The following is a 24,139-nucleotide window of genomic DNA, read 5'->3' on the forward strand; positions in this document are numbered from 1 at the left end:
CACTAGTTTTGGTGCTATCTTTTATGTATTGTTGCTCCGTGCTTGGCTTTGTTGTTGTAGCCATTTGGAGAACATTGTTGTAACTCTTGTTGATTTTAAGCGTTGAGCTTGTGTAGGCGGAAGTCCCGTGGATGTTTCTTCTTCACTTGAAGGGGTCTTACCACGTAAATTTGGTGTCTCTCTGCATTCGATTTATTTTTGCTTGCTTTGCTATTTTATTGTTGGTATAGTCAGTCATTTCAGATTTCCATTTGTGTTATTGTTTATTGTCTTCTCTTGGTTCAAATAGTGTGAGAAGTTTCGACTTGGGTATTTCTTCCGCTGTTACCTCGTCGTGCAATTTGGTTATTGCTTGTTTCTTCCCAACAAAAATATCAGAAATAATTCAGCAATCGTGGCACAACATTTCTCTTAATAACGGTTATGGTATACATAAGAAAAAAGGATAAGGGAGTATAGGCATGTAATTATTTTTTGCATGGCATTTAACAGAGAACCTCCTAATGAGTAATAATGGCTTCATTGTCCTCAGATTTTGAAGACTTGGCTTTGGAGTCATCAAGATAATTCTGATATACATAAGAAAGAAATCCCCAAAGAGCAAGCAACAATGCAATGACTTTTTCCCCATCCATTTTATCATGGAAGAAAATCACAGCAAGAACAGGCACAGCTGGCAAACCCAAAGTACTTATCACATTTGAGAACAAAGAAGACACCTCAAATATCAACCCCAACAAACCAACAGAACAAATTTGCCAAAGAACAGCAGTCCAAACTAATGTCATCAAATACGAAATTTCCCCCTTGCGAAAATCGTTCATCTCTGCTGTCAGATTTCTTAATTCGCCGCTCGCGTATAGCCCCACAACACAAACACAAGTTGCTACGAATGACGGAAAAATTTGCATCTTCAAAATTGTATCAAATGTCTCACTTTTTATCACCCTCTTGAATGTTACTTCTAATAAAGAGATGTATAACGCGTAAGTTGCTGATGCAGCCACCGTGCATACAAATCCAATTGTATATTTTCCCACTGATAATTTTGTACTAGTGTCAGATTCAGAATGAACTGCTAGTAATGCAGCTGAAATTGTGACAATCACTACAGAGTTGAGAATTAAAGCTGTGAATTTTTGCGCGTTTAGTAGGAACGAAAACAGGCAATTGAAGGCTAATTGAGATGCACAAATGAGGGAATAAGTTGAGACAGGAAGGTATAATAGTCCATATGAATACATCAAATTGTCACCTGCTAACAATAGGCCAAAAAACACCTAGAGGAGAAAAAGGGAAGATCTTGAAGGTTTTTCGGGTGATGAAGACGCCATCTTTTTCGGAGATTTAAAGAGAAAGAAAAGTGGAATCAGGATTGGGAAACCAGCTGATTGAACAAATGTTGCCATCCATTTACTATTTCCACCTTGATCATAGTAAAATCTTCCTAAAAGCATAGCTGCAGATTGGCCAACAATTAGGAAAGTGATGTATACAAATATTCTAAACCACCATTTATTGGATCTTTTTGGAAGTTGTTGCTGCTGATTTGTATCATCTTCTGATATTTGCCTGCTTGATTCTTTGTGACAGCCACCACAAAATAAATAAGTACATGATCAAATAAGCAAAAATTATATTCAGGCACAACATGTGGCCAATTTTGTCAATTATCAATTAATTTATTCTTGGTGGCTAAAAGTAATAAATTCCAGTGATTTGTTTTAATATCGTAGAAACAACAAATTAAAGTCATCTAAAGTTTGAATTGAGATTAAACCTGATTTGAGATGATTAATTTAGATTTTCTTGCTCCTTCTTTAAAACATGTTATGGAACGTAAATGTTACATTACTTCTGTCGAATATAATCGCAGTTGTAGAATCTTTTTCTTGAATCATTTTTACTAAATATAAGAGCATCGAATTTTGATCATAAAAGAGCTAAAAGATATGGGAAATAAACAACTTTTGAAAAAAGGAGGAGGAAATTCAGTGACAAACCTGGGATTTGCAGCTCCACTTGCTGAGTAGAAGAGTCCATGAATAAGTTGTGGTACCCAGAGACGAGAGTGATAATAAAATCCTGTTATTTAATACTCCCTCCGTCCAAAAAGATTATCTTAGTTTGACTTAACATAAAATTTAAAAAATACAGGAAGACTTTTAAAATATATGGTCCAAAAATAACCTTAAATATTTGTGTGGTCATAAATCATCTCATAAAGTTAAATTGTTTCTAAATATAGAAATGTGATAATTTTTTTGGGATAACCTAATAAGAAAACTAAGATAATTTTTTTGGGATCTGAGGGAGTAATATTAATTAAAAAAGAAAGCAAAGAAGTGTAAACGTATGTGAAATATCACAAAGTCTCACAAGTTGGAAATTAGCTCTTTAGAGCCAAGTCAGCCAACTGTATCTCAGTGGCTGGATGCCATCTTTGACGAATTTTACAGGATGAAAAAAGGCAAAAGTTGACTAAATTACTAAATGAGCTAGGCTAAAATGACATACTATTTCTTTGTGATTAATCACCTTTATAATATAATAATACTAATTTAAGAGGCAATTGATAGATACGTTTCTGTCAGGTACTTAGATATTTATACTCGACAAACTTTTGTGGTACGTCATAGAGGAACTATTTGCATGCATAAAGTTACATAATATCTGCATAAAATCCAGCATAATATATAATGTATAGTTAACATTTTGAACCCAGCATTAGCAATGCCGTGTTTGGCCGTTATATTTGTTACCAGCACAAATAACATTTGCATAAGTTATATAGGAATTTATGTGTTATTTTATGCGAAATACAAGGTAGAATAAGATCTATGAATATTTGTAATACGTGGATTAAAACTAAATAACCCTTATGTATTATACAATTTTTTTTTTTAAAATGAAGCTCAAACTTGTACTATATCAAATGTTCAAGGCAGCGGAGTTTCTAGACATATTTCCAAATCATTATGGGGCTAAGAGTTTCATAAGCTAACACCTCAATTGTGGGCCGGGACATTTTTCTTTTATTTCGCGTCTGATATTCGGTGTTTGTACTGGAACTTGACGAAATTTGAATTCGCAATTGGAAGTCCCGCGTAGGAGATAAAGCTCTCCTTAATAAGGAGATATCTAATTAAGAATGAAGAAGTATTTAACACTCCACTACAATCATCGGTGTGATTGTGGGACATTCACTCTTATATATATATATATATATATATATATATATATATATATATATATATATATATATATATATATATATGTCCTAAGAGTGCTCTTACATGCTTACTTTCAGAATGTCCGCCTTGTACACTTCAGAATATTCTCGTTACACTTTTCATTTATGTATCTTGATATGACATTTTTCGCGATACACAACAAAAAGATCTATATATGCGGTATCAATAGATTTTTATGTCTGCTTAAAAACATATAGAACTGCTAGTACTTTTTATCTTCTTTTTTTTTTTACATTTTCTTTTTTTGCATAATAAAGATAAAGTTAAATGGATAAATATAGTCGGAGATGAGTATTCGTATAGTTGATCCCTACTTGCTTGGTATTTAGGTGTAGTTTTTGTTGTTGTGTCTTAATATAACTTTTACAATATGTTGTGAAAAAAATCTATTATGTTCATGTAATGAAATCAATTTGCTAAATAATTTGTGTTGAATATACTTTTCTATGTATCCATTATAAAATTGCATATCTTATTCTATTTTAAAGTTATTTTTAATATCTAAAATAAAAAAAGTTTGGGAGACGCCTGTCGCGTACATTGATTGATAATCCTGTCCTGCACATTCTACTATTTTAGAATAGCACACTTTCTGTCTATCAGTATTAAATAGCCAAACGAAACTTATCAAATACTAGTACTACTCTCGTGTATGGGATAAACTTGCCTACAGGTCGATCTTATCACTCATCATTGAATTCATTGCTTATGAAGAAGAATTAGGTAGAATTTATCACAAGGACCCACATGCATAAATAATCTCCACTTAAAATTCAACACTGTTATGAATCGCATAGTATTAAAATAGATAGTTGCTAAATGGACACACTAATTTAATCTAAATTTGGTCATACTTATATAAAAATCACTATAATCTCTATTGTTTAATTTTAAATTAAGATAAATTTTGAGAAGAGAAAATAGAAATGACATTAAATAAACATAAATTATTAAATTTGACCTAAATAGTCATATGAATTTACTCCATTTGGACCATTGTGGCCAAAATAATGTGGCCAAAAGATCTTTTTGATAAAAATAAGTTAGGTAAAGATAATCATACGTAAGTCAATACTGTGGATATATGGATTAGTAATGTAGAAATTACTTTATTAGATATTTGGTTCATTATGTTAACAGTTAGATACTTAGATATATAGGTGTATAACTTAAATTTGTACTTTAAAAGTTCTGAGGAGACTCTCAAGAGTAGCTTTTTAACATCAAATATTTTATCAATATATAACTAATCACGGTATTATTAATTATCCCACATTAGTCTTGGTTTGAAGAAAAATACATGAATTGGTTGATGTATCAGTTATACCGATATTAAATATGTCGAAATCGAAATTAGTAACCCAACAATGCATAAAGCAATTAATGCAAGTTCTTAAACCATGCTTTTACTACTAACTACAAAGCAATAAACATGCCTTTATGTATTATTTGGTTCTTTGCTTTTCCGCATACCTTATACCAGCATAAGATGTAAAAATTTATGTAATAGTATTATTTTAGGGGAAATAATCCATATAAACAGTTCATACATCTAGTTTTGCAGTCGATGTAGCCTATTGTATCATCGTCGTATAGATAATGTATATGTTCTATATAGCTATATATAAATATTAGATATACTCTGCATTTATAATGTATATGCTTTGTATAATTATGTATAAACGCATGAAACCAACTCAAATTGCAGTGTATAGATGATATATATGCAATGTATAGCTATATATAAGTTGCTCAACTTGTTTTGTAACTTTACATATACATCCTTACACACTATATTCCCCAGTGAATACACTAAAATTAGCAAACAAATGCAATATCGAGCAAAAAAACTAAAAAACAAAGAAATTTAAAAATTAAAAAATTATCAAATAAATATAATGTGTCACCTTTTTCTACCGCATAATTAATTTAATGTATTTACACGTTAATGATATCTTATTGATAAGTTTTACAATTGTTAAAGTTTCTTCGTCACACAATTAGATGATTTGTAACGGAAACTTTATTTATAAGGAAGAAAGTTAGGTAGAAAAATTAGCAAATCTAAAATGGACACAACTGATTCGATATATTATACTAACCTGATAAAGTATGGTAATTACTATTTGCAAAGATCATAAATTGAAAAATATTTTCGTATTTTTGTAAGTTTGTGAGCGTGTGATTTTATTTATAGATAAAAATTGATTTGTTTTGACATTTATTAAATTTTTACTCATTATTTTAGGTCAAGGTTTGTCCTAGTTAAATGTGATTTTTAACCGTAGCTTTAGACGAAAGTCAAGAAATAACCTACATTTACTAAAATGAACCTTAAGAATCAATATATACAATTCTTCATATATAGTTTATACTTAAAAAGATTAATTTTAGTTAACCAAAAGGGAAATTTTAAAAAATAATCCTATATGATAACACTGTCTTCATTTTTGAGACTATGTAGCATCATTTAAAAAATTTATATGGCATCATTTAATAAGTTTTACTTTCTGTACTTATAATAAATCATAGATATTTCAAAGATGACGTATAAAATTGTTCATATTTTTTAATGTGGTGAAATTACATTCTTGAAATTTTAATTAACGGGTAATTTAACTAAATAACCTTTTTTTTTAAACTCAATTAATAGTAATCTTTCTTTCGACACATTAATCTCTCTCAATATTTTATCAGAGCAAGGGTAAACGTGAAAAAATAATTAATTCTATCTTGATTTTCTAAAATAACAAATATTTTAGATGAAATAGCCAATAAAGACTAAACAACTTTTTAAACTACACTTAAAAATTGTTTTAGTACATTTCTTTTTAAACACATAATAAAATATAAATATAAAGTAAAATAAATGTCTACATGTAAGTAAAAGAATTTTCAAAAATTCATAATGCAAATATAAAGTAAAAGAAATGCCTACATGTAAGAATCAATAACAAACGAACTAACAATAGGCGGGGGAAAATCGGAGAATAATAAGCAACAAATAAATAGGAGAAAATGAGAGAGCAAGCAAGAAGCAAAAATATCTAGTGAAGAAATGATTTTTTTTTTTTTTTGTAAATGGATAAGATATAATAGAAAAAAGTAACATGAGAAATAAGGTAGGAGGTTTGACACCTTTTGAAAGTAGCCCGTAAGAATAAAAAGTAAATTTAACTTTAAAATATAAACTTAAGACCTAGAAGTAATTAATTGAAAAATTTGATATTAATTTGAAAACTTCTGTGAGGACTGCAAAAGGCCTTAGGTTGCCTCTTATATATAGTAGTAATGTTAATTCACATGAGGCGATCAGCTTGAAGCAATTGAAGCACAAAGTAGACAATTTCTTTAGGATAAATAGGCCTAACCCAAAAGATTTATTAGTGAAATAAGACGAATGTTTAAAGATCCATAATCACTTTTTACCCAAAAAATAATAAAAACATAAAACAGATCAATTCTTGGTACCTAGAGGTGGTGGGGTCTGATAGATTGTTTTCTCTTTTCTTTAATTCAACTCAGTTTGGTAGAATTTCTCGAAGAGATTACCATACGCCTTGTAAAAGCCCTTTCCTTTATCGGAGTATCCATAATACACTGAATTTGGAAAGAGGGAGAACAGATCAGGGACAGAACGAGAATTAGACGAATTCGTTGGACCGGAATTGGAGAAGAGTACCTAAAAGCGGTGCATGTTATATGTCAGGAGAGAACTTCGCGTTCACAAGCTCCTGAACTGAAGCTGTCGTTTCGGATTCTGGCACGCTGTTACCACCGACGAAAGAAATAATTGTTTTAGATTGCTGAAAAGTAGAGTCGACTAAAATTTCGATAAGTTAGATTGTCGCAAGGTACATATGGGTAAGAAGTAGATAGTTGGGCTAAAAATAGCAAATTAGATGCTCCAATGGACAATCAGCTTAATTTTCTCACTTATTTTATACAGGATATAATATGAAATAAGAATGTGATTATTAGTAATTAAAAAAAATTAGTAGCGTCAAGCACATAATTAAATTTGGTTTACAAAATAGTTGGCACTATTGACATAATTGGACAGGAGAATAACTGGATAATATTGCTACAGAAAAGGACACTTACCAGGCAATTAGGCATAAATGGTACATTATAATAGAAACTCTCATAGTAAGGTTCAAGAGGAGGAGGCGGCGTGTTCTTATTGAAATTTGAAAAAAATTGCGCTTTTGGCCATCAAACGGGCTTGTCTTTAATTTTTGTTCTTAGCAGTGGAGTTTATGTCTAGCGAGGCATAAGTTTTTTAAGGATGCATGCTAGATATAACATGTGGGATATTATAATGCGAAAAATAAACTTTCACCCCGTAGAAAAGTTATTTGCTATGAGGGGCAAAATTAAAGACCAGAACAAAATACGAACGAAAGTGCCAATGACCCGTGAAATTTACAAAATAAAGGCTACAGGTTAAATAATTTGAATTATCTAAAGGAAAATTTACTTGCCATAGCTATCTCTAAGACTTATTTATGAATAATAACTACCTTATTTTTTATTTAATGTTTGTAGCTTTATTTTTCCAAAATTACATTTCATAACTGGTCCAATAACTTTTGAAACACATGTACCTCTCAATTCTCCCTCACTACACATTTAAGATTTATCATCTTCTCCAAATCCTAAAAAAAAAAATTCTCTCTCCTCTCTCCCCTTCCCCTCACTGCCGCCTCCCTCCCTTTCTTTCTCTATCTCCGGCCTCTCTTCTCCTTCAGCCAAACTTCGTGAGGCAACTGAGCGTTAATGCTCGTAGAAACTGTAGCAACATCGTTGTTGCACAAGTTGTTGCTGCTTCCTAGTCGAATAACAACCATGACTTTACTCCGGCGGTGCGCTAAAGCCGTCGATATCGCTGCCATTGCTCCTGTTATTGATGATGATGAGGTGGCAGCGACGGTGGTGGAACGACGCCAAATCTGAGAATACACTCAGATCTGAAAAAAGGGAGCAGTGGGTTTCACCGGAGCCGCCACCACCACCAACACTATTACTACCATCTCCATCTCCAAACTCGAACAAAACCTTAAGGTTCTAGCTCTTCAGATCTGAACTCCATATGCTTCATGTATTAATGGTTTTTGGTGGTGGTTCAGTATTGTTTTTGGAGTGGAGGAGGACAGTGGTGGATCGAAGAAAGGCGGCGAAGGAAAGAGGAGGTTTTTTCCAGTTTGTTGTGGTGGTTCGGTAGGGTTTTTGGAGTGAAGCAGGATGGTGGATTGGAAGAAAGGCGGGGGAGGAAGGAGGAGGGTTTTTCCAGTTGTTGTGGTGGTTCAGTAGAGTTTGTGGTTGTGGTGTTTCAGTATATTTCTGTATATTTCAGTATATTTCGCTATATTTCAATGTACTGTTTCAGTATATTTTAGTGTACTGTTTCAGTATATTTCGCTATATTTCAATGTATTTCTAATTTACGACACAGTTTCTGATACATTTCATTGTATTCCATTGTATATGCGCATACTACAATTTTATATTTCTTAAACAATCAACCATATTTCATTGTATTCGAGTGTATATTTTTCTGTATTTGGAAGTATTTCTAAAAGTTTGGAATGGAGCAATTTGGAGAAAGAAACGTGAGTTGTTATAGAACTTCAGCCGTTGCGTGATACATGGTTGATTTAATTTGACTTACCATTTAAAATGAAAGAAGAGAATATGTTCCATAAATACAGCCTATTTTTACTCTGCCAAATTTTGTATTTTCGTGTATTTCAAAAACACGAAATACAACAAAAACCAGCAAAAAACTTTTGAATGGAGTGATTTTGATAGAGAGACGTTAGCTGTAATGGAACCTCATGAGGTTTGCATGAATCATGGAACCATTAATACAAATTACCATATAATTTAAAAAGATTTTTATTGCCATAAATATAGCCTTTTTTTTTTTATTCAACAGCTACGCTGTATTTCACTGTATTTCGCTATATTTCACTGTATTTCAAAAACGCGAGATACAACTGACATACAGCCAAAAGCAGCTACGAATTGTAAATCTTCAACTTATAGCTATAGCTTGTTAGAAGCTGTTAAAAGGTAGTTATTTGTGTAAGTTTTACTTATCTAAAATACTGAACATAGCCTTAAATGGCAAGATAGAAACTGGCCATCGCACGATGGACAATTTGCACTATTGGCCCTATCATCGGGTGGTCGTTAATTTTTGTCTCTCAAATTGATGGTCTTTAATTTTTATCCTTCGACACTTTAAGTAATAAAAAAGTGGTCGAAAATATTTCTGACATTTTGGAATCGAACCCCAATACAGTAAAAAAAAAAAAAAAAAAAAAATCTGCAAGGCAAGATTGTATAGAAATGATGGCTGTTTAGGCAAAGTTACATACAAACTATGCCTTTTCCAGCATAGTTCTATAGAATAACTTAATTTCTACAGAATTATGTAACTAAACACAGAAACTATACCTTCCGGCATAGTTCTGTAGAAATAATGCCGGACAAGGGATAGTGTCTATGTAACTTTGCCCGAATAGGCATAGTTTTTATAAAACTTTGTCTTGCGAAATTATTTTTTTGTCTCTGCTGGAATTTGAATCCGGAATCTCTAATTTTGTAGACCAGCAAATAAGGAACTTTGGCCCACAAATTTTCACTACATGAAAACTAGGGACAAAAATTAAAGACCAAGGCAAAAATTAAAGACCAGTCCATATGAAAGAACATTCCGCGGAAAAACTTATCGCACGATCCTCATTCTTTGATCCGAATAGATGTAAGATAACCCGATTTGAATCCAACTTCAAACCAAAACATCTAGTGGGTCGAAACCCATTTAGGGTTCAATAATAGGGTTTAAGGGTTTTCATTTTTCTCATTTCCCTCTTTGATTCTCAATTTTCTTCATTTCAACACAAATATTGAACAATTATTCGATTTTTTTTTTCTCTCACAGATGCAAAATCTCTAATGCATCAACGTATAGTATTATCCAGGTATCAGGTACTTAAATTTACTTCAGTTTTCTCACCAAAAATCAGTGCTTTATTTATTCCACAATTGAATATTTGTAACCCTAGAAGAAGTTATAGGTTTACTGTATTTCGTGCATTTAAGTATAATTCCACACACTCTAATAGAAGAACACCTAACCCTAATGATCCAACCACCTTAATGAAAGAAGACGGTATATCACCTCAAGGCAGAATTTGCATGGGCAGAGGACAAAAGTTAAAGACTACCAATTTGAGGGGCAAAACTTAAAGACCACCAATTTGAAGGACAAAAATTAAAGACCATCCCAAATGAAGGCTAATCCTCGCAACAAAAGTACTAGATGGAAAGGATATCCAACATTTTACTAGGCCTAATAATCTCAACTGGATCAATCTTATTTACCACTTCTAGGCCATAGGCCCTTATGGAGTCAACATGGTTCATATTTCATAACAATCTTTTTCTCCATCCTTCTATCAAACATCACTTTGATTTACGTTTTTGATGATCCAAATTCAGCACTCTATATCACAAATCTGGATCATCAACAACAAATTGTCTATATCAGTTGGTACATGCATCTCAATCTTTTTTTTTTTTTTTTTTTTAAAGTGCTAACACTTTACTCACTATATTCTCTTACACTTGAGAGGAGTATGTAACATCATTGGGTATATTGCCATTGTCCTCTATTTTCCTTAGCTAAATTTTTGCTTCTTCCACAAGTCCTTCTAAACAAAATCCATTTATCATTGTATGTGCTCAAGTCAGGGTAAACATTTATGTGGAGGGATTAAGGTACCTTATCAAAAATACCACGAACTTCTTCGAGCTTTCCAGTTTTGCAGAGCTCATCGATAACAGCAGTGTATATTGTGATATCCATATATTTTTTCTTTCCAAGTCATGGAAGTGTGACATAGCTTCTTCGATATGTCCATTCTTAAAATAACCATCAATTAAGATGTAATGAGTGCAAACATTAGGACTTCACTTTATTTTATTTTTTATTTTTATTAATATAGGACCTGTATTTTGCATCTCATTAAAGAATTTTTTTTAGCGCATTCAAATCGACCAACTTCAAATACACCTTTCAATGTGTAGATACATAGCGGACAATCTCACGTCCTAACATAAGCATCATCTAATTTCTTACCCTTGCAATATTCATGAATTAACATTTTATAGCCAGAATTATTAGGCTTCATACCCTTACCTCTCGTATAATCTATAGTTTTCTCAGCCAAATGTTATTTACCTCGAGAGCAATATCCTCTTATTATTAGTGTTGTATAGTTGAAATCACGAGGTTTTAGGCCTTTTTTCAATCATAACCTGTATTATGTTCTCTACATCTTCAACTCTCCCTTCTTCACAAAATGCATCTATAATTATGTTGAAGGTGTCTTCTATATCATTAAATATAAATTCAACCATTTCCTGTTCTCCATGTAAAGAATCAATCGAATGTAAAATAATCGAAGATATTATCTTGAGATATACCTTGCTTTTCCATTTGGTCGAAAATGTCAAAAGCAACATCAACCATTTCATCAACGGCGTCCCTGACGTTATCAAAAACTCATGTCATTGTATAATATAGTCGTTTCATTATTGCAATCAAATGAAGATCTGCTTCTTTAGCATGCCTCAATCTGCAAAATGCACTTAGAACCGTATCATCCATAAATTTACATTGCGATATATATAGATATTCTTCTTCACCAGCTTTGTACACATTTCTATAGCCTGTTCTTTCATATTTCTAGTAAAGAGATTAGAGACTGCTTGTCAGTGGGTTGAACGCGACTACATTTTAACGAATACCAGTCTTATAGAAAATGCTCAATAAGGAAATTCATTCATATCCAGAAAGAAAAATCTCCCAATAACAGTTAATCGCTATATCTCTTGTTTAAGTCATTCATAATTCATAATTCATAATGAGCCTGATTTTTCAAGTTGTGACCTTTGGCGCCGAACTGTTCATTTGAGTACTTGTTTGTAATAGCTAAAGCCAATGTCATATTGTAAAATGCATTTCAAAACATTTTTCTTTTTATAGAAGGAGACTTAAAGAGTATAAATTGTGCCATGTTGAATTCATCACTCAAGGAATTCCTCTATTTTCACAGTTCAGAGAGCCAAATAACAAAAAAGTTCATATTTTGAAATCACACACTATATATCATCACCATTCTAAAATTGATACAATTTAAAATATCAGAAATAATTCAGCAATCGTGGCACAACATTTCTCTTGATAACGGCTATGGTATACATAAGAAAAAAGGATAAGGGAGTATAGGCATTTAAGAGAGAACTTCCTAATGAGTAATAGTGGCTTCATTGTCCTCGGATTTTGAAGACTTGGCTTTGGAGTCATCAAGATAATTCTGATATACATAAGAAATAAATCCCCAAAGAGCAAGCAACAATGCAATGACTTTTTCCCCATCCATTTTATCATGGAAGAAAATCACAAAGAAGAACGTACAAACTGCAAACCCAAAGTACTTATCACATTTGAGAACAAAGAAGACACCTCAAATATCAACCCCAACATACCAACAGAAAAAATTTGCCAAAGAACAGCCGTCCAAACCAATGTCATCAAATATGAAATTTCCCCCTTGCGAAAATCGTTCATCTCTGCTGTCAGATTTCTTAATTCACCACTCGCGTATAGCCCCACAACACAAACACAAGTTGCTACGAATGACGGAAAAATTTGCATCTTCAAAATTGTATCAAATGTCTCACTTTTTATCACCCTCTTGAATGTTACTTCTAATAAAGAGAGGTATAACGCGTAAGTTGCTGATGCAGCCACCGTGCATACAAATCCGATTATATATTTCCCAACGGATAATTTTGTACTAGTGTCAGATTCAGAATGAACTGCTAATAATGCAGCTGAAATTGTGACAATCACAACAGAGTTGAGAATTAAAGCTGTGAATTTTTGCGCGTTTAGTAGGAACGAAAACAAGCAATTGAAGGCTAATTGAGATGCACAAATGAGGGAATAAGTTGAGACAGGAAGGTATAATAGTCCATATGAGTACATCAAATTGTCACCTGCTAACAATAGGCCAAAAAACACATAGAGGAGAAAAAGGGAAGATTTTGAAGGTTTTTCGGGTGATGAAGACGCGATTTTTTTCGGAGATTTAAAGAGAAAGAAAAGTGGAATCAGGATTGGGAAACCAGCTGATTGAACAAATGTTGCCATCCATTTACTATTTCCACCTTGATCATAGTAAAATCTTCCTAAAAGCATAGCTGCAGATTGGCCAACAATTAGGAAAATGATGTATACAAATATCCTAAACCACCATCCATAGTGTTTATTGGATCTTTTTGGAAGTTGTTGCTGCTGATTTGTATCATCTTCTGATATTTGCCTGCTTGATTCTTTGTGACAGCCCCCACAAAATAAATAAGTAGATAATCAAATAAGCAAAAATTATAATCAAGCACAACATGTGGCCAATTTTGTCGATCCTACAGGAACTAGAACAATTATCAATTAATTTATTCTTGATGGCTAAAAGTAATAAATTCCAGTGATTTGTTTTAATATCGCAGAAACAACAAATTAAAGTCATCTAAAGTTTGAATTGGGATTAAACTTGATTTGAGATGATTAATTTAGATTTTCTTGCTCCTTCTTTAAAACATGTTTTGGACCATAAATGTTAGATTACTTCTCTCTAATATAATCGCAGTTGTAGAATCTTTTTCTTTCTATTTGGAACACCCTATAAGAATCATGATAGGAACAGACCTATACATCTCCTCCTTTTCTTGAATCATTTTTACTAAAATAAGAGCATCGAATTTTGATCATAAAGAGTTAAAAAAGATGGGAAATTGAAAAAAGAACAAGGACGAAATTCAGTGACAAACCTGGGATTTGCAGCTCCACTTGCTGAGTAGAACTAGAAGGGTCCATGAATAAGTTGTGGTACATACAGACGAGAGTGACACTAAAATCTTGTTCTTTAATACTCAATCCGTCCAAAAAGATTATCTTAGTTTGACTTGACATAGAATTTAAAAAATATGTGAAGACTTTTAAAATGTATGGTCTAAAAATAACCTTAAATATTTATGTGGTCGTACATTATTCCATAAAGTTAAATTGTTTCTAAATATAAAAATATGATAGTTTTTTTTGAAAAAAATTAATAAAAAAATAAGACAATTTTTTTGAGACCGGAGGCAGTAATATTAGTTAAAAAAGAAAGCAAAGAACTGTAAACGTATGTGAAATATCACAAAGTCTCACAAGTTGGAAATTGGCTCTTTAGAGCCAAGTCAGCCAACTGTATCTCAGTGGCTGTATGCCACCTTTGACGAATTTTAGAGGATGAAAAAAGGCAGAAGTTGACTAATTTACTAAATGAGCTAGGCTCAAATGACATACTATTTCTTTGTGATTAACCACCTTTATAATATAATAATACTAATTTAAAAGGCAATTGATAGATACGTTTCTGTCAGGTACTTACATATTTATACTGGACAAACTTATGTGGTACTTCATAGAGGAACAATTTGCATGCATAAGGTTACATGACATCTGCATAAAATCCAGCATAATATATAATGTATGGTTAACATTTTGAATCCAGCATTAGCTATGCCGTGTTTGGTCGTTATATTTGTTACCAGCACAAATAAAATTTGCATAAGTTATGCAGAAATTTAAGTGTTGTTTTATGCGAAATACAAGGTAGAATTAGGTCTGTGAATACTTGTAATACATGGATTAAAACTAAAATAACCCTCATGTATTATACAATTTTTCAAAGATGAAGCTCAAACTTGTACTCTATCAAATGTTCGAGGCAAGGGAGTTTCTAGACATATCTCCAAATCATTACGGGGCTAAGAATTTCATAAGCTAACGCCTCAATTGTGCGCCATTTTTCTTTTATTTCGCGCCTGATATTCGGCATATGTATTGGAGCTTGGCGAAATCCGAATTTGCAATTGGAAGTCTCATATTGGAGATAAAGCTCTCCTTAATAAAGAGAAATCTAATTAAGAATGAAGAAATATATATATATATATATATACATACATATAAGGAGAACTGCACGGTATGAAGTGTGCATAGACTCTAGAGTGAATGTCCCACAATCACAATGATGATTGTAGTGGAGTGGTAAATACTTCTTCATTCTTAATTACATTTGTCTTTATTAAGGAGAGCTTTATCTCCAATATGAGACTTCCAATCGCGAATTCGAACATAAGAGTGCTCTTACATGCTTGCATTTTAGATTGCCCGCCTTGTACACTTCAGAACATTCTCGTTACACTTTCTTTTATGTGTCTTGGTACCACATTTTTCGCGATAAAGTGCATGCAAGTTGCAGATATTGAGAATAAAATGAGAAAAGAGCACTTGAAATAGCTAATTTGGTCATATTCTGTGTCGACTTTCAAATGTGCACCGGTCTGTATGTGTAAGACCATGATGAAAATGTCTTAAAAGAGGATGATGTGGACTCAAAATCACGTGGAATGAAATAATTTCGAAGGACTGACAATCTCTTGTAACCCATGCTAACTTAATTAACAAAGATAGACAACAAAAAGATCTATATATGCAGGATCAATAGATTTTTATGCCTGCTTAAAAATATATAGGATTGCTAGTACTTTTTATCTTCTTTCTTTTTTTTTTTTACATTCTTTTTTTCATAATAGAGATAAAGTTAATTGGATAAATATAGTCGGACGTGAGTATTTGCATAGTCGATCCCTACTTACTTGGTATTTAGGCATAGTTTTTGTTGTTGTGTCTTAATATAACTTTTACGGTATGTTGCCAAAAAAAATCTATTATGTCCATGTAATGAAATCAATTTGCTAAATAATTTTGTGTTGAATATACTTTTCTATGTATTCATTATAATTGCATGTCTTATTCTTTTTTAAAAGTTATTTTTAATATCTAAAATAAAAAAAGTTTGGGAGACTCCTGTCGCGTACACTGATAGATAATCCTGTCCTGCACATTTAACTATTTTAGAATAGCACACTTTCTGCCTGTTAGTAATAACTAGCCAAACCAAACTTATCAAATACTACTACTCTCGTGTATGGGATAACTTGCTTACAGGTCGATCTAATCATTCATCATTGAATTCATTGCTTCTATGAAAAAGAATTAGGTAGAATTTATTAAATCAAATCACAAGGACCTGTATGCATAAATGCAGTTAATATGTACTGCTGCAATGATGACTTTTATACCTTGGTTCCTGCCACATGATAAACGTTTGGCTGGTTGGAGAAATATTCTCCCCTTACAATTCAACACTGCTATGAATCGGACAAAAGGGGTTGCTCGGATGGTAAGCGCCCTCCACTTTCAACCCGAAGGTTGCGAGTTCGAGTCACCAAGGGAGCAAAGGAAGGAGCTCCTGGGGGAGGGGTTAAAAAAAAAAAAAAAAAAAAAACACTGTTATGAATCGCATAATATAAAAAGGCAGAATAGCTTGGGATCCCCTGAACTTGTCATCTTTTAGTGCACACCTAAATTATGTGTTGGCTTAATTATCCCCCTGAACTTAGTCATATGATAGTCTCGACCCCCCTAGACGCTGATGTGACAAAGAGCGTGAACACACACTCCTTTAGGCGCGTGGAAGGGTCAAAAATATAAAATCAGCTTCCAAGTGAAGTATTTTTCAACTATTAATCACCATATAATCAATATAATGATTTATTTGTTCTGATTGTGTTTCTTTTTTATTTTTCTTAATATTCATTGTATATTTTATCCCAATTGTATTTTTTTTCTTTTTAGATATAATGATTATTTATTTCAACTATGTATTTTTTTTCTTTTTTGGATCCAAATCTAAATAACTTAGTTGAAACTCTATTTATATTAGCCAAATAAAAAGAAGGTTTAGCAAAAGTAATGAAGTTTAGACGGTGTATTTTCTACAAAAAAAAATTGTGTATTTTTCTTTTCATGCAATTACTATTTATTTCAACTTTGCATTTTTTTTTCTAGTCAAATTCTTAAAATATTTGGTTGATATTTTCTTTTTTTTCTTTTTAGATACAATGATTATTTTTTTTAACTGGGTATTTCTTCTTTTCCTGGCCAAATATATAAAAATAACTTGATTAGAATATCATTATCTTTAGCCAAATAAAAAAAAGTATGGTAAAAAATATTGTTGTTTCAAGTTCTTTTTTTACAGATTTGGCCCGAAAAAGATGATCTAAATAATTGGTGAACTTAAAAATGTAAAAAAAAATATATTTTATTCTTAAAAAATGCCACATGAACAAAAAATTCCACATGGTAGCGCGTGTGTCACACGTCCATGGGTTGTCAGTGTCCAGGGGGGTCGTGCCTATCATATTGTCAAGTTGAGGGGGGTAATTAGGCCAATGTAAAGTTTAGGTGTACACCGAATAAAAATCGATAAGTTCAGGGGATCCCCAGATATTCTGCTATATAAAAATAAGTTAGGTAAAGATAATCATACATAAGTCAATAATGCATATATCGATTAGTAATGTAAAAATTATAAAAATAATTTAGGTAAAGATAAGCATTCATAAGTCAATAAGGCATATATGGATTAGAAATGTAGAAATTATTTTTATTAGATACTAGTATTCGTACCCTCGCGATGCGCGGTGAAATCGCGTCGGTATGAAAAGAATTAATTATTTAAAAGTACTATCTTATTTGTTTGAGCAGAGATTAATCTAATTATTTAAATAAATTGTTTTTGTTTCCTATGCAACGTATCTATCAAAATTAAAAAATTATAAAAGCCGATAGTAATAATTTACCGCCAAACTAAAAATAGTTGACACATGTCTTTAGTACTTATAATTTATTGTAAACACCGAGTGTGGATAAATTTTCACCATCAAAGACTACCTTAACAAAGAACACTCAGTTATACAATGCTGAAATTCCTTCAATCACCGTAAAAAGTTACTTGACAATTAATTTCTTTTTTTGAGATCATATTCTTAATTTTATTTTAGAGTACATTAGATCATAATAATTTAACAAAATATTTAATTTGTATTTTATTTAAAGAAAATAAATACATCATACAATCATCCAATAATTTTATTTATTTCTCATCTTTTTATTACATTTTTCAATGCTCAATACTATTATATTTGTACGTGATTTTATAATATTAGTATAATTTAGTGGAAACACCAAGTGTGGATAACTTTAGTATATTTGTCCACTACATTCTTTTTAAAATTGCGATATATATTTTTCTACCTTCTGAAGAAAATTATTTTTAAACTTTTATTCTATTATTCATAATTCTTCAATTGTCTAAATGTATTAATAATATATTTGAATATGGTTTTTTTAATTATAAAAAAATAAATTCAACATATAAATATCTTCATATATATTATCTCTATTATCCTTTCTGTACACTTTCTCTTCTTTTACATGATACATAAATTAGTTTTTCCTTTTTATCATGTCACCTATAACTTTAAATATCATATCTAAAATTATTATTTGAATTCGTATAAACTACAAAAAATGTAAGAAAAAAAAATATATTATATACTACTAATATTTTAATAGTTTTGTAGATTTTTTGAAAGAAATCATCTTTATATTTTTTTCTCCTCACTGTTACGGGTATAAAAAAAATACCTGAAAAAAAGGGAATTGTTGGGAGGGGAGTTCCATTTTTGGAGTTGACATCCCCTCCAATAATCTTTCCTCCAGTTAGATGCTGCCACCTATACAATTAATTTTTTAACAGTGTTATATTTATTTTACCCTACTCAAAAACTAACTGTAGTTAAAGACCCAAGTTTAGATATCATCGCCGCAACCCCTTACACACCCTGACCCCTTCTTCCTTTCCTTTCATACCAGTAACCCACAAGAAGGACTCACCACGTAAGAAAAGGTTTACAGCCTAAACAAAACAAACAGGAATGGATTTATACACCAATCAGGGGTTTTCACGGAAAATAGAAAAATCTAACCAAACCGAAAATTAAATCAAGAAAAAAATCGACATTTTTTGGTTTGGTTTGATTTTGATTTTTAATTTTAAAAACCAACAAATTCATTTGATTTGGATTTTAACCAAAAGATAACCGAACCAAACCAATAATATAAATATCTATCTAAAAATTAAGGTTGCGCGCGCACACACACATATGTGTATACTTTTATATACAAGTTTCAAGTTTTTATGATACATATTAATCATTTACCCTCTTGATTAACAATCTATGTGTTCGCCTTTATAGTAACGCAATCTTTGCCTATACTTTTTAGTTTGATTTGTAAATTTTCTTTTGATAAATCCAAGAATCTACATTAATTTCATGCGGAAAATAACTTGTCTTTGATTCCTTTAATTATCATCCAGATATGTTGGTATATTACAACTATATCTTTAATTTTTTGCACAAAAAAAGATTCATTGTAAGAACTTTTTTATGTTCCTTGAAAATGTCTAAATTTTTAATCGACACATAAATTTATTAGAGGAAGGTATATATATAACTTGAGTATTTATATTTTCTTCTTTTTTTCAAAATTATTTTGGTAGTGTTACGTTAAAAAATAGTCAATCTAATAAGTGCTTGTAAGTGTATTATCATATATTTAAATAAAAACCAAATAAACCGACAAAAATCAAAGTAATAAAAAATCGACGTAGTTGATTTGATTTGATTCTCACATTTGAAAAACCGACTAAATTAAGTTGATCATATTTTAGAGGAAATCTGCTCACACCTACCACCAATTCTTGAAACTTAACCTAAGATCTTCGGTGGCAACTTACATCGTCACTTTGTTAGTAAAGAATGCTTATTACTCATTGCATTTTCAGTGACTTTCTTTGTTAATCTTAGTCTTTCTTTGTTTCACGCATTCACCTAATTGGATGGTACTAAGGAGTATTATTGAATGTAATTAGTTTGCTTTTCCAAACTCTTTTTACTAACATGAGCAACTTTTGATTTTTTTTTTTTTTTGTAAGAAACAAACTTCTTATTTTATTTCATGAAAGCATCTTTTAAATGATTTTCTATGTATTATTTTAAATAACAACAATTTTCAAAATTAAAATAAAAGCATTTACTCATCAAAGGACTTTTTTGATGATATTATACACTTACAGAGAAGTGACTCGGAGAAACATGGTTAGACTATTTATTTCAACTCTGCATTTTTTTTTCTAGTCAAATTCTTAAATTATTTGGTTGATATTTTTTTTTTTTCTTTTTAGATATAATGATTATTTTTTTTAACTGTGTATTTCTTCTTTTCCTGGCCAAATATATAAAAATAACTTGATTAGAATATCATTATCTTTAGCCAAATAAAAAAAAGATGGTCAAAATATTGTTGTTTCAAGTTCTTTTTTTACAGATTTGGCCCGAAAAAGATGATCTAAATAATTGGTCAACTTAAAAAGTAAAAAAATATATATTTTATCCTTAAAAAATGCCACATGGACAAAAAAATCCACGTGGTAGCGCGTGTGTTACACGTCCATGGGTTGTCAGCGTCCAGGGGGTCGTGCCTATCATATTGTCAACGTGAGGGGGGTAATTAGGCTAATGTAAAGTTTAAGTATACACCGAATAAAAATCAACAAGTTCAGGGGATTCCCAAATATTTTGACATATAAAAATAAGTTAGGTAAAGATAATCATACATAAGTCAATAAGTTAGGTAAAAGTTATAAAAATAAGTTAGGTAAAGATAATCATTCATAAGTTAGGTAAAGATAACCATTCACAAGTCAATAATGCATATATGGATTAGAAATGTAGAAATTACTTTTATTAGATATTTGGTTCATTATGTTAATAGTTAGATATATAGGTGTATAACTCAAATTTGTACTTTAAAAGTTCTGAGGAGACTCTCAACGTAACTAATTACGGTATTATTATGTATCCCATGTTAGTCTTGCCGTCTTGGCTTGAAGAAAAGTACATGAATTGGTTGATGTATAAGTTATACCGATATTAAATATGTCGAAATCGAAATTAGTAACCCAACAATGCATAAAGCAATTAATGCAAGTCCTTAAACCATGCTTTTACTGCCAACTACAAAGCAATAAACACGCCTTTATGTATTATTTGGTTCTTTGCTTTTCCGCATACTTTATACCACTTAAGATGTAAGACCTTATGTAATATTACTAGTTTCAGCATACGCGCTTTGCGCGCGGCCATAGCGCGTACCTCATTTGACAATAAACATGCGCTATAAGAAAAGGAAAGTTAGACTTAATAGATATGAACTTCGTCGCTAACCCGTCCCTAAATTGCTCATAGCTAACTTTTTTTTACTAATATTTTATGAATCCGTCCCTAAATTGGATTAGCGACAAACTTTTCTCTTTCCGTCGATAATTTTTATTTATTTAAAAGTGAAATAACTTAATGTGTAAAAGAATATTGAGAATAGAAATAGATTATTTATCAACATTCTAGGAAATAAAAATGTAAAATCATACTTGACTTCAAAACTCTAAATGTTATTTATATTTTTAAAAATATTTAAATTTTCTATTATATATAGTTTTGTTTTGGGTGACCGACTTATATAGAGCTAAGTGCCAACATCACTCGTCGTTTAGTTTTTTGCTCTCTATCTATTGGGTAATTAAGAATTCAATGATCTGATCATATGGACTTTGTCTTTGAAATTTGATATGAAAAGTATCACGATTTTAATTTGAAATTAAATTATATTCGGAGTTCGATTCTCTTATTCTTCTTCTAGTTGACTTCATATAAATTTGAATTTTAACTACATAATTTAAATAATGAAAGTTTTAATAATCAAAATTTTAGTTGATTTGATTTTCAAAATATTAGCAAATAATTAAATTGCAATTTTATCTAATGCAACAAAAATTAAATAAATTATATAAGGACCTGATTAAATAAGGTAAAATTTTAGTCAATCCTAAATGGATTCATGACAAAAGTCTTATTCAAAATTAAATTTTAGGTTGTTCCGTCCTTTAGTATAGTTCAATATGTTAGTGTGTGTTTTTACTTGGATTCCACAAAAAAAAAAAAAAAATTAGGGATTTGTTTGAGTCTCCCAATGAAGCAAATTGGGTAGGTTATTGTTATTAACTATAATGTCAATTTAATGTTTGTTTTTCACTTAGATTCTAAAAAAAAAAAAAAAAAGACCAATTACTTCAAGTGTTTCGGTTGAGAAACTTGAATAAACAATGGCTAATGATGCCCTCTTGTAAGTCAAGTACGTAATTATAGGGAAAGATTTGTACAAGTAAAGCTATTAATTGGACTCTAGATGAATATTAGTCCTCTTTTTAATCACTTTTGTAATAAAAATAAAGAAGACATAAATAATTTTATAATTGAATTAATATAACTTAAGTAGTATACCGTTCTTATTTTTTTTCATTCAACGTTATACAAAATGCATTCTTTAGATTTGATGTGACGTTTTAAATTGGACTCCACAGATCTTCATTCTAAACCAAAACTAAACTAATATAAAAAATGAATCATAAATAACTATACACGTAATAAACTAACCTAAACAAATTACGAAGCAATTAATTGTGAACCAAAAAATTAGGGAAAAATTGTTTTAGTAAAAATCTTCCTCGATTCTGAATTTCTAAATATTAAGAATTCTTGCTTAGTTGAAATAATAAAACATTTAATAATCAAAATTTTAATTGATTTTAAAGTCTTAAATATTGGGGTCATAATTAAAGATGAACATGATAACTCACCTCCGTGACACTTTAACAACTAAGGAGCAAAATTAAATGCAGCAAACAAAATTTAGAATATCATAAGTCAAAATTATATTGATACACAAAGATACAAGGAAAACGAACTACATTATATATGAGCATAATAATGTAACACAAGTACTTGTAACAAATTAACAATAACATGCAGGAATATTGTAGGGTAGAAGATGATAACTTGAAATTTGCGATAAAAGAAAACTGAAATTGATAGTTTTGATAACCTGAAATTTGCGATAAAAGAAAACTGAAATTGACAGTTTTGCCATCGACAGCACCATAAGTATTTGATTGAGGCCAACCTCCATCAGTAGAAGGCGATGATTCTAGCGTACACCTGAAACAAAATTCATAAAAAATCAAGTCAATACTCATTACCCTAAAGACTAACAAATTATAAAAAAAACTAAAACAAAAAATAAAGCACAGACTTATTATGCGATTCAAACAGTACTATGCTTTTATGGTAATTAATGTTTTCAATACAAATATTTATTGTAAACTTTGTCTACTTTGAGAAGCACAAGAGGTCTTATCTTTATAAAAGACAAAAAGAACCTCATATTTATAGTACTCCTAATATTGAGTGAAATTGACGGAGACAATATTAGTCTTGCAAAATTTTTGATCGGTCAACTATGGAATTTTATTCTGGAAAAAAGGAAACTATGAGATTTTATCAAATTTAGTAAAGATATCGTATTAAGTTTTCTTCTAATTACCTAATAATTAAGTGATCTAATTGGTAAGTAGTTAATGAAATAAACTCGAACTCGATATTCTTTTACGTAGTTGTTTAGGAGAAGGGTCTCATTCCAAAAATAATGGTGGCTTTTTTACTTTTCTATAAAATAAAATAGGTGTAATATTATAAAAATAATTAAATAATAATTTGAGAAAAATAGTAAATGACGATTTTGTCTATTATAGAGCCATTTAATGAAGGGCAAAAAGTTCAATCAACATTTCTAAGGCTCTTCACACTTTTACTAGGGAAAAGGACACTGTGTGTCCACTTAGCCAAACTAATCCCACATTTAATCACTATTTGGGCTTAATCCCACTAGGTGTTCG

General features: G+C 30.8%; 2 pseudogenes; both read right to left on the bottom strand.

The window, feature by feature from the left end:
• Positions 1–395: 395 nt before the first annotated feature.
• Positions 396–2,150, bottom strand: LOC132030250 (probable purine permease 11; annotated as a pseudogene).
• A 10,410-nt stretch (positions 2,151–12,560) lies between these two features.
• Positions 12,561–14,319, bottom strand: LOC132030249 (probable purine permease 11; annotated as a pseudogene).
• Positions 14,320–24,139: the final 9,820 nt, after the last annotated feature.

Source organism: Lycium ferocissimum, chromosome 9 (genome assembly GCF_029784015.1).
Source record: "Lycium ferocissimum isolate CSIRO_LF1 chromosome 9, AGI_CSIRO_Lferr_CH_V1, whole genome shotgun sequence".
NCBI lineage: Eukaryota > Viridiplantae > Streptophyta > Magnoliopsida > Solanales > Solanaceae > Lycium > Lycium ferocissimum.